This window comes from Octopus sinensis, linkage group LG17 (assembly GCF_006345805.1).
Source record: "Octopus sinensis linkage group LG17, ASM634580v1, whole genome shotgun sequence".
Taxonomy (NCBI): domain Eukaryota; kingdom Metazoa; phylum Mollusca; class Cephalopoda; order Octopoda; family Octopodidae; genus Octopus; species Octopus sinensis.
The window spans coordinates 21509578-21517328 of record NC_043013.1 but is presented as its reverse complement, the minus strand read 5'-3'; the positions used below and the strand labels follow the sequence as shown (position 1 = coordinate 21517328).

Genomic DNA, 7751 nt, shown 5'->3' with positions numbered 1-7751 from the left:
AGGTCAGTAGAGGGTGGTAAATACGTTAAGAGGTGAGGTGGGGCCTTGACAGAAAATGTTGACAATCCCCCGCCACCACGCTTCTCAGTGAGTCCTCTTTCCCTGTGATGTCACTTCCGTACCCAAGCTGAATCGCGGGAAATCTGTACAGCTTCTCTGCTTTTTTTATTGTTCTAAAATAAGTGAGTTTACAAAATGTCTGTTTCTATAAATATAGGGGGGTGATCTGTTTCTATAAATATAGGGGGGTGATCTATTTCTAACACACTGTACCTTTGTTCATATTTATTCTTATCAGCCGAGAATTTCATATATATATATATATATAATATATATATATATATGTGCATACATACATTCTACACCACACATACATACATTCCCACCCATATATATATATATATATATATATAATATATATATATATATATATATTCTTTTATTTGTTAGGGAATTAAAATTCCGGCATCACAGGGGTTCAAATTATTCTCAATGAGGAAAAATATATTTTTTCATTTATATAAAAGAATTTTAATCTAATTTAATACTTACAACTTATAAGTAGTAAGTATTATATATATATGCGTGTGTGTGTATCGGTATATATGTATATGTGTACAGCTACAAATGTATGTATGTGTGTGATATATAATATATATAATAGTAATGGAATTATGTCTTACTATTTTACTTTTTCAGTTTTTTATCGGACTTTTTTTGTTAAATGCAACCTTCCTGCATGCTAATGATGAATACTGCATTCAGTTTTTTTTTCTAGCAAGTAAGTTATAATAGAGTAAAAACTTTGAAGAACTTGAAGTGGTTGAAAAAAAATTATCGAGATCTCACTCTCCCTCGTGCTCTCTCTAAACGTGTGGACTATATACATATATACACACACACAAATATACATGCATTATACATATATATACACACATGCACATCTGTCTATATATATATATGGAAAACTATTTAAAAAACTGGAAACGCGGAGTGGTTGTAATGGAGTAGCGATGCACTTTTGAATTTGAATGAATAAACTTTCTTAAAATATCTGAACTGGTAACAAGTTTTTATTTATCGAACTAAATATTAGGATATTTGGCATAGTTTCGGTTGTAGTAGCACAGATTTCCGTCGATTTCCGTAAAAAACTTTTATTTTTTTACATAAGTAATGAGAGCGAAAGAGACTAAGAGGAAGCGATTTTACGACGAGATGGTTTCTCTTTGAAGTCGGCCTGTGTGTGTTTGATGGGGTGTGGGAGACAGACAGTATGTTGTGTAAGTGAAGTGCTTCTGTTAGTGTGCGAAGAGACAGACATACATATACATATACACCGAGTAAAAAATTACGATGAATCGGCCATACATACATACATACACACACACACATACATAGATACATACACACACACACATACATACATACATACATACACACACACATACTTACACACACACACACACACATACATACATACATACACACACACATACTTACACACACACACATACATAGATACATACACACACACACACATACATGCATACATACATATACACATACACCGAGTAAAAAATCAGTTATCTCTCTGTTTCACACATTACTCTCTCTGTCTCTCCGCACACACTAACAGAAGCACTTCACTTACACAACATACTGTCTCCCACACCCCATCAAACACACACACACACACACATGTACATCAATGCTTCCCCTAGACGGTAACTTCAAAGACAAACTTCCCTCGTCATAAAATCGATTCCTCTTAGTCTCTTTCGCTCTCATTACTTATGTAAAAAAATAAAAGTTTTTTACGGAAATCGACGGAAATCTGAGCTACGACATGCGAAACTTCGCCGGATATTTTTTTGTTCACTTTGTGCATCCTCTCGCATACGTGTATATACATATATATAGATATATTGATAGATATGATCGTATACGCTCACACACACATATGCGTGTGTATACCTTATTAAAGCTGCCAAAACTTCACAGAAAGACTGCAACTCAGAGTTTCACGTTCCTGGGCCTTGGGCAGTTGTGATATACATAAGTGGTATCTTTCGATAGCCGTACATGTAAGGTGGAAGCCTTTCTTCGGCAATTTCCGTGAAAAAATTTTATAAAGTTTTTTCTTCTGAATCGCTGATGTTTGTATATTTTTTTGTTGTATATGCATTATGTGTTTATGTATATTTGTGTATGTAAATATTGTATATGTATGTATGTGTATACACAAATATCCTACATATGCTTACATGCACATAAACACATACATATATACAGAAAATTAAAGAAAATCATTTTTACGGAAATTGCCGAAGACTTTGGCTTTCCATGTACGGCTATAGAAAGAATGTCGTCTACGTATGTATGTATGTATATCTATACACCCTTTCCCAACAGAGAGAAACCCGTGTTTGTGCAAGTGAATAGTCGTACGATTGACATCAACTGGTCAGATCAGTTCAACAGTGGCTTTTGTTGTAAGAAACCTCGGATGAGGAGACATTCCATCCGTGACCATATAATTTAACAATATTCAAATCTACGTTATGCAATGTTTTTTGTTGATTCCTTTTTGTGGGATGTAGAGTAATTCGAGAGAATTTGCCTCTTATTTCTAGCTGGTCGAGAAAAAAAGATGTAGGATACCTTTTATTTGAACTGGTGGAAAATCTAAGCCGTTCAAGACTTTATGTGTCTCTACCATTAACAGCCACTGGTGTCCTCTTCAGAGATTTCCCTCTTCATTTGGTCTTTAAACAGTAGACACGTGTTAATTAAACCTATTTCGTTACTACCCACAAGGGGCTAAACGCACAGAAGGGACAAACAAGGAAAGACAAACAGATTATGTCGATCATATCGACCCCAGTGCGTAACTGGTACTTATTTAATCGACCCCGAAAGGATGAAAGGCAAAGTCGACCCCGGCGGAATTTGAACTCAGAACGTAGCGACAGACGAAATACTGCTGAGCATTTCGCCCGGCGTGCTAACGTTTCTGCCAGCTCGCCGCCTTCGTGTTAAACCATTATGTGGCTGACGAGATTTGTAAACGAACGTAGACAGACAGATAGACGGATAGATGGCTAGATAGATAGATAGATAGATAGATAGATAGATAGATAGATAGATAGTCCAGCTTGGAATAAACCCCGGCCCCATCAAACATGCGATGTCATTATCCAGTTTTATTTCAAGATTTCTTGCCAATAGAGAAAGGATTTCCAACCCATATCCAAGTCTCCTTCATTGGAATTTCAGCATCAACAACAAGGGTGTTTTTGTATGTATGTATCTTAAGCCAGGTCACTTTCCAGTGCTACTGGTAACATGTAACCCAGTACAACCTGTTGCATGGTCGGGTCGTCGGCGACTAAACCGGCAACCCCACCAAGCTTGCTTGATGAGGAGGGTGTTTATTTGACACCCTGCGGGATGAAAAACAAAACCCGTCATAGGGCGGAGGAACTCTTGAGAGTCAACGGCCATCCAATAAATGTCTTGAGGCTGTATCATGCGCGGGGATATAGAAATAATCGGGCTGAATACTCGATCGCGCGATTAAACCATTGGGAGTGAAGGACTCCTAGCCTTTGTTAGGGCATCCTTCTAGGAGAAAGTACCTCAGGTAACTGGGATAACTCCGACATAAAACCTGCGGCTCAGTGGTTACCGATGATGTTAATTTGTTGCTTAGTGAGTGGGATTGACTCCGTGCACAGCCTTTCCTCACTTTACAAAAAATCTTCTTGCACAGGCATTGCACGATAACAACATTGATTAAGCTTCGTGCAATGGCCATACTCGATAACGAGGGGGCAGCCACCATGTATGTATGTATGTATGTATGTATGTATGGGGGGAGTTTTCGAAAAAAACAAAAGACGAAGACAGGTGGTGTACAAAACAAACAGATGTATTAGTATAACGCTCAGGAATAGAAAAGTCTTTAACGTTTCGAGCCTACGCTCTTCTACAGAAAGGGAGACAGAAAGAAAACAAGGAGAGAAACGTATGTATGTATGTATGTAGTATGTACGTATGTATGTATGTATGTATGTACGTATGTATGTATGTGTACAGATTTGTATGTTTTGTTTTATGTATGTCTTCTCATGCATATAGTTGCATATCTGGACATGCTTATATATACTTAAAATATAAACTTCTGGAAAGTTTTACAGATTATGCACGAATGTATGTATACACACATACACACACATAGACGCATATATTCGCGTGCGCGTGTACTAGGATTTGTATAACAGAGACTGTGGAAGGGTCAGAGAAGAAATTGCGGATGTGGTTACATAAAAAAAAAGAAGAAAAACGAAATAACTCAAGAAGCCTTGTACTAACCTGAGTCAGAAAGAAAGACAGGATTCTGAAACCAATAGAGAAATGGCCGAGCTAAGAATACAGAAATGGAATTGGTAGGAATTCATCACGCTATACGCAATATGATCTACGGGTGCACAAGAGAGCGAAATGAAGGATAGGCTGATAGTGAATAAAGACTTTGCCTGAATTAGCTGTTGACCTCAGGATATCGAGAATATGAACTCCTTGCAATGCTCAGAAAGCACGAGACAGAAGTTTCTGTTTATGTAGGTGACCTTGGAAGCAACCGAGGAGAATATTCTGAAAGCATCGTAACCAGAATTAGAATATGGTGATAAGAGTTCCGGAGGTTATCACTCCGGTTGCTGACAAGAGGATTCTCTCTCTCTCTCTCTCTCCGAGTGAAGGGAACATTGTACGACGCTTATGTACAAATTGCAATGATGCATGATAGTGAGACAGCGGTAGGCGGGGATATTAAATGCAGGTGGGTGTAAGTTGGAAAGAAACGAAGTGATCATAGTTTGATGGATGTGTAGCGTAATGTAAGAGAGGACTTTGACTTGATCTTGAGACAGCATTCACCCGGGGTGGGTTGAGCTGGCTTCATTCATCCTCAATGCTGCATCTCTCACAAACGCCGACCAGACCTGGTGATTTGAGACTAACGACCGGGTGATCTCCAACCACTCCTTATTCCTGCGGCGAACGCCGTAGATATGGGGGCCTAGATTGGGTTCCAGATCAGCCTTGACTGTCATCAGCCAGGTTTTTCGTTGTCCACCAAACGTAAGAGAAGGATGAAATACATATGAGTGAGACATAAAAGCTAGGTATTAGAGGAACCAGATGTTGTGTGCAAGAATTTGTGCCAACACGAACATATGAATATGTATGGATGATAGATGTATAAAGCAGTACCAGGAGATTCGTGTAGAAAGCACCAGCGGAAGAAGGTCAAGAAAGATAAAGGCAGAAGTAGTGAAGGTTGATCTCAGGAAGTTGAGCTGCAAAAGATGACAAATGAGCACAAGACCCAACCAAATGGTGCAAGCATGAAAAAATGAACGTTAAAATGGTGACGATGATGATGATGGCAGCGGCAGTGGTGGTGGTGGTTTGTTTGTCGAAGCGGTCTTCGTCCCAGAGCTCGCAAGATCGCGCCTCTGTAGTGGGAGAAGTCCGAAACGTGGTCCTTTGCTATTCGTAAGACCGGCAGAAGAGAAAGCAGGTCAACCCCCGACACCGAGAGCATCGACGGATGGATGAATGCGCATCCAGGCTCAGCGGTTGCGTAGGAAGTCGGGGACAAGAAACAGGAAGAAAGAGTGAGAGAAAGTAGGAGCGAAAGAGTACAACAGGGGTCGCCACCCCACCCCCCTGCTGGAGCCTCATGGAGCTTTAGGTGTTTTCGCTCAGTAAACACACACAACGCCTGGTCTGGGAATCGAAACCGCGAGTCCGCTGCCCTAACCATTGGGCCATTGCGCTTCCAGTGGTGGTGATGGTATCCTCTGTTTATCGTGATAACAAGACAAAAGTTGAGGGTAAACATGAATAAAAGTGCGAAGGATGCTCAAGGGGTTGCATAGAAGTAATTAATAGGGTATCTAGAGAAATACAACCCTTAATTCTTTATTAAAGTGAAAGATTATAGTTAGACTGGTCGGTATCGGTGAAACTGATATCCAATCGATGGACAAACTGCTGATGTTCGCCAGTTATTTTTATAACACTGAAACATGCCCTAAATTATCGCCCTTATCATCAAAGAAACTCGTTCTCCACTGAATGGCTACATTTTATTTTATATCAATTTAAATTTTTGAACATTATTGCAGCATGGAAGGTGCTTATAAGCCATTTAAGAAACACACAAAAACCGTTAGATTCACTTCAACATTTAAATTTAATTTGTTAAAATATTTTCGTCGCTTTAAATGTTGAAGTGAATCTAACGGTTTTTGTGTGTTTCTTGAATGGCTTATAAACATCTTCCACGCTGCAATTGTTTTCGTTCCAGGACACGATCTCAGATCAGGTCACTTGCTATGCAAGTACATCTCCTTAAATTTTCGAGTTTGCGGTTAACGCAAATGATTTTTCTTTCTTATTACGGATGAAATTTTCAATTGACTTGGGGAGGAGCGGGAGGAGTCACGACGTTGTTGAGTTTTGTAGCGTTTCGCAAATACCTTTGTATTAACAAAGAAGGGACCACCTAGAAACATTAGTTCCCTGCTAACGGCCAGCTCTGCATTATCTGTGATTTACTCACGTTGATATAGTCGTAATAAAGAGCGGCGAGCTGGCAGAAACGTTAGCACGCCGGGCGAAAGGCGTAGCCGTATTTCATCTGCCGTTACGTTCTGAGTTCAAATTCCGCCGATGTCGACTTTGCCTTTCATCCTTTCGGGGTCGATAAATTGAGTACCAGTTACGCACTGGGGTCGATATAATCGACTTAATTCGTTTGTCGGTCCTTGTTTGTCCTCTCTGTGTTTAGCCCCTTGTGGGTAGTAAAGAAATAGGTATTTCGTCCGTCCTTACGTCCTGAGTTCAAATTCCGCCAAGTTCCACTTTGCCTTTCATTCTTTCGGGGTCGATAAATTAAGTACCAGTTACGCACTGGGGTCGATATAATCGACTTAATTCGTTCGTCTGTCCTTGTTTGTCCTCTCTGTGTTTAGCCCCTTGTGGGTAGTAAAGAAATATATATAGTTGTAATAATAATCCACACAGGGGTGTCCGTGACTATTGTAGTTAAAATTGTAGTTTGATGAGTGTGATGTGATTGAGGTTTAATTTAGTCTCCTCAGATACAATTGTTTTGATAGGTACCCTAATAGGATGACGGAAAGAAAACAGACGGGTGAATTGATGGTACAAAAGTGTAGTACACAGCTTGCTGGTGTGTGTGTGGGGGTTAGGTGACAGACAACTTGCTTGGGAGGTGGATAATAAATTGCTAGGCAAGTGGGTCATAGGCAACGACCTAGCTATCAGTGTAGTTGTTGCTGAGTTAGGTGTGTAGTCAGATGGTTGTTTTAATAATCTTGTCTTTTTATTTGTGTGAAACAACAAAAGGACCCTGAACCTATCTACGGGTCCCGATGAATGGGCTGTACTTTAGCGAAGGCTGCACTTGTACGTTGTATAGAATCTGTAAATGCTCTCTCACAGCTGAAATAAATTTCTGGACTTATTGTTTGTGGTCGCTACTAATTCATTAGGGTAACGAATAAATATTACAGCCTTACATCGCCTTGGCCATTTAAACCTTTGTGAGAAATGTTCTAATTTACCTGTAATTGTTTGAGTAGAACTGTGATAGAAGGCATTCAAACTATGAATGTAAGTTCGAATAGAAAAAAACAAGAAAGGATAAAATA

The 7751-nt window shown here is 39.5% G+C and overlaps 1 protein-coding gene across 1 annotated transcript in view; it reads right to left on the bottom strand.

The window, feature by feature from the left end:
* Positions 1 to 87, bottom strand: part of LOC115220863 (cyclin-dependent kinase 2-like) — a 48160-nt gene extending 48073 nt beyond the window's left edge. Inside the window, exon 1 of the mRNA XM_029791042.2 lies at positions 1 to 87. This exon is cut by the window's left edge and continues 728 nt beyond it. The gene's annotated coding sequence lies outside the window, so the exon portion shown is untranslated.
* Between the last annotated feature and the right edge of the window lie 7664 nt (positions 88 to 7751).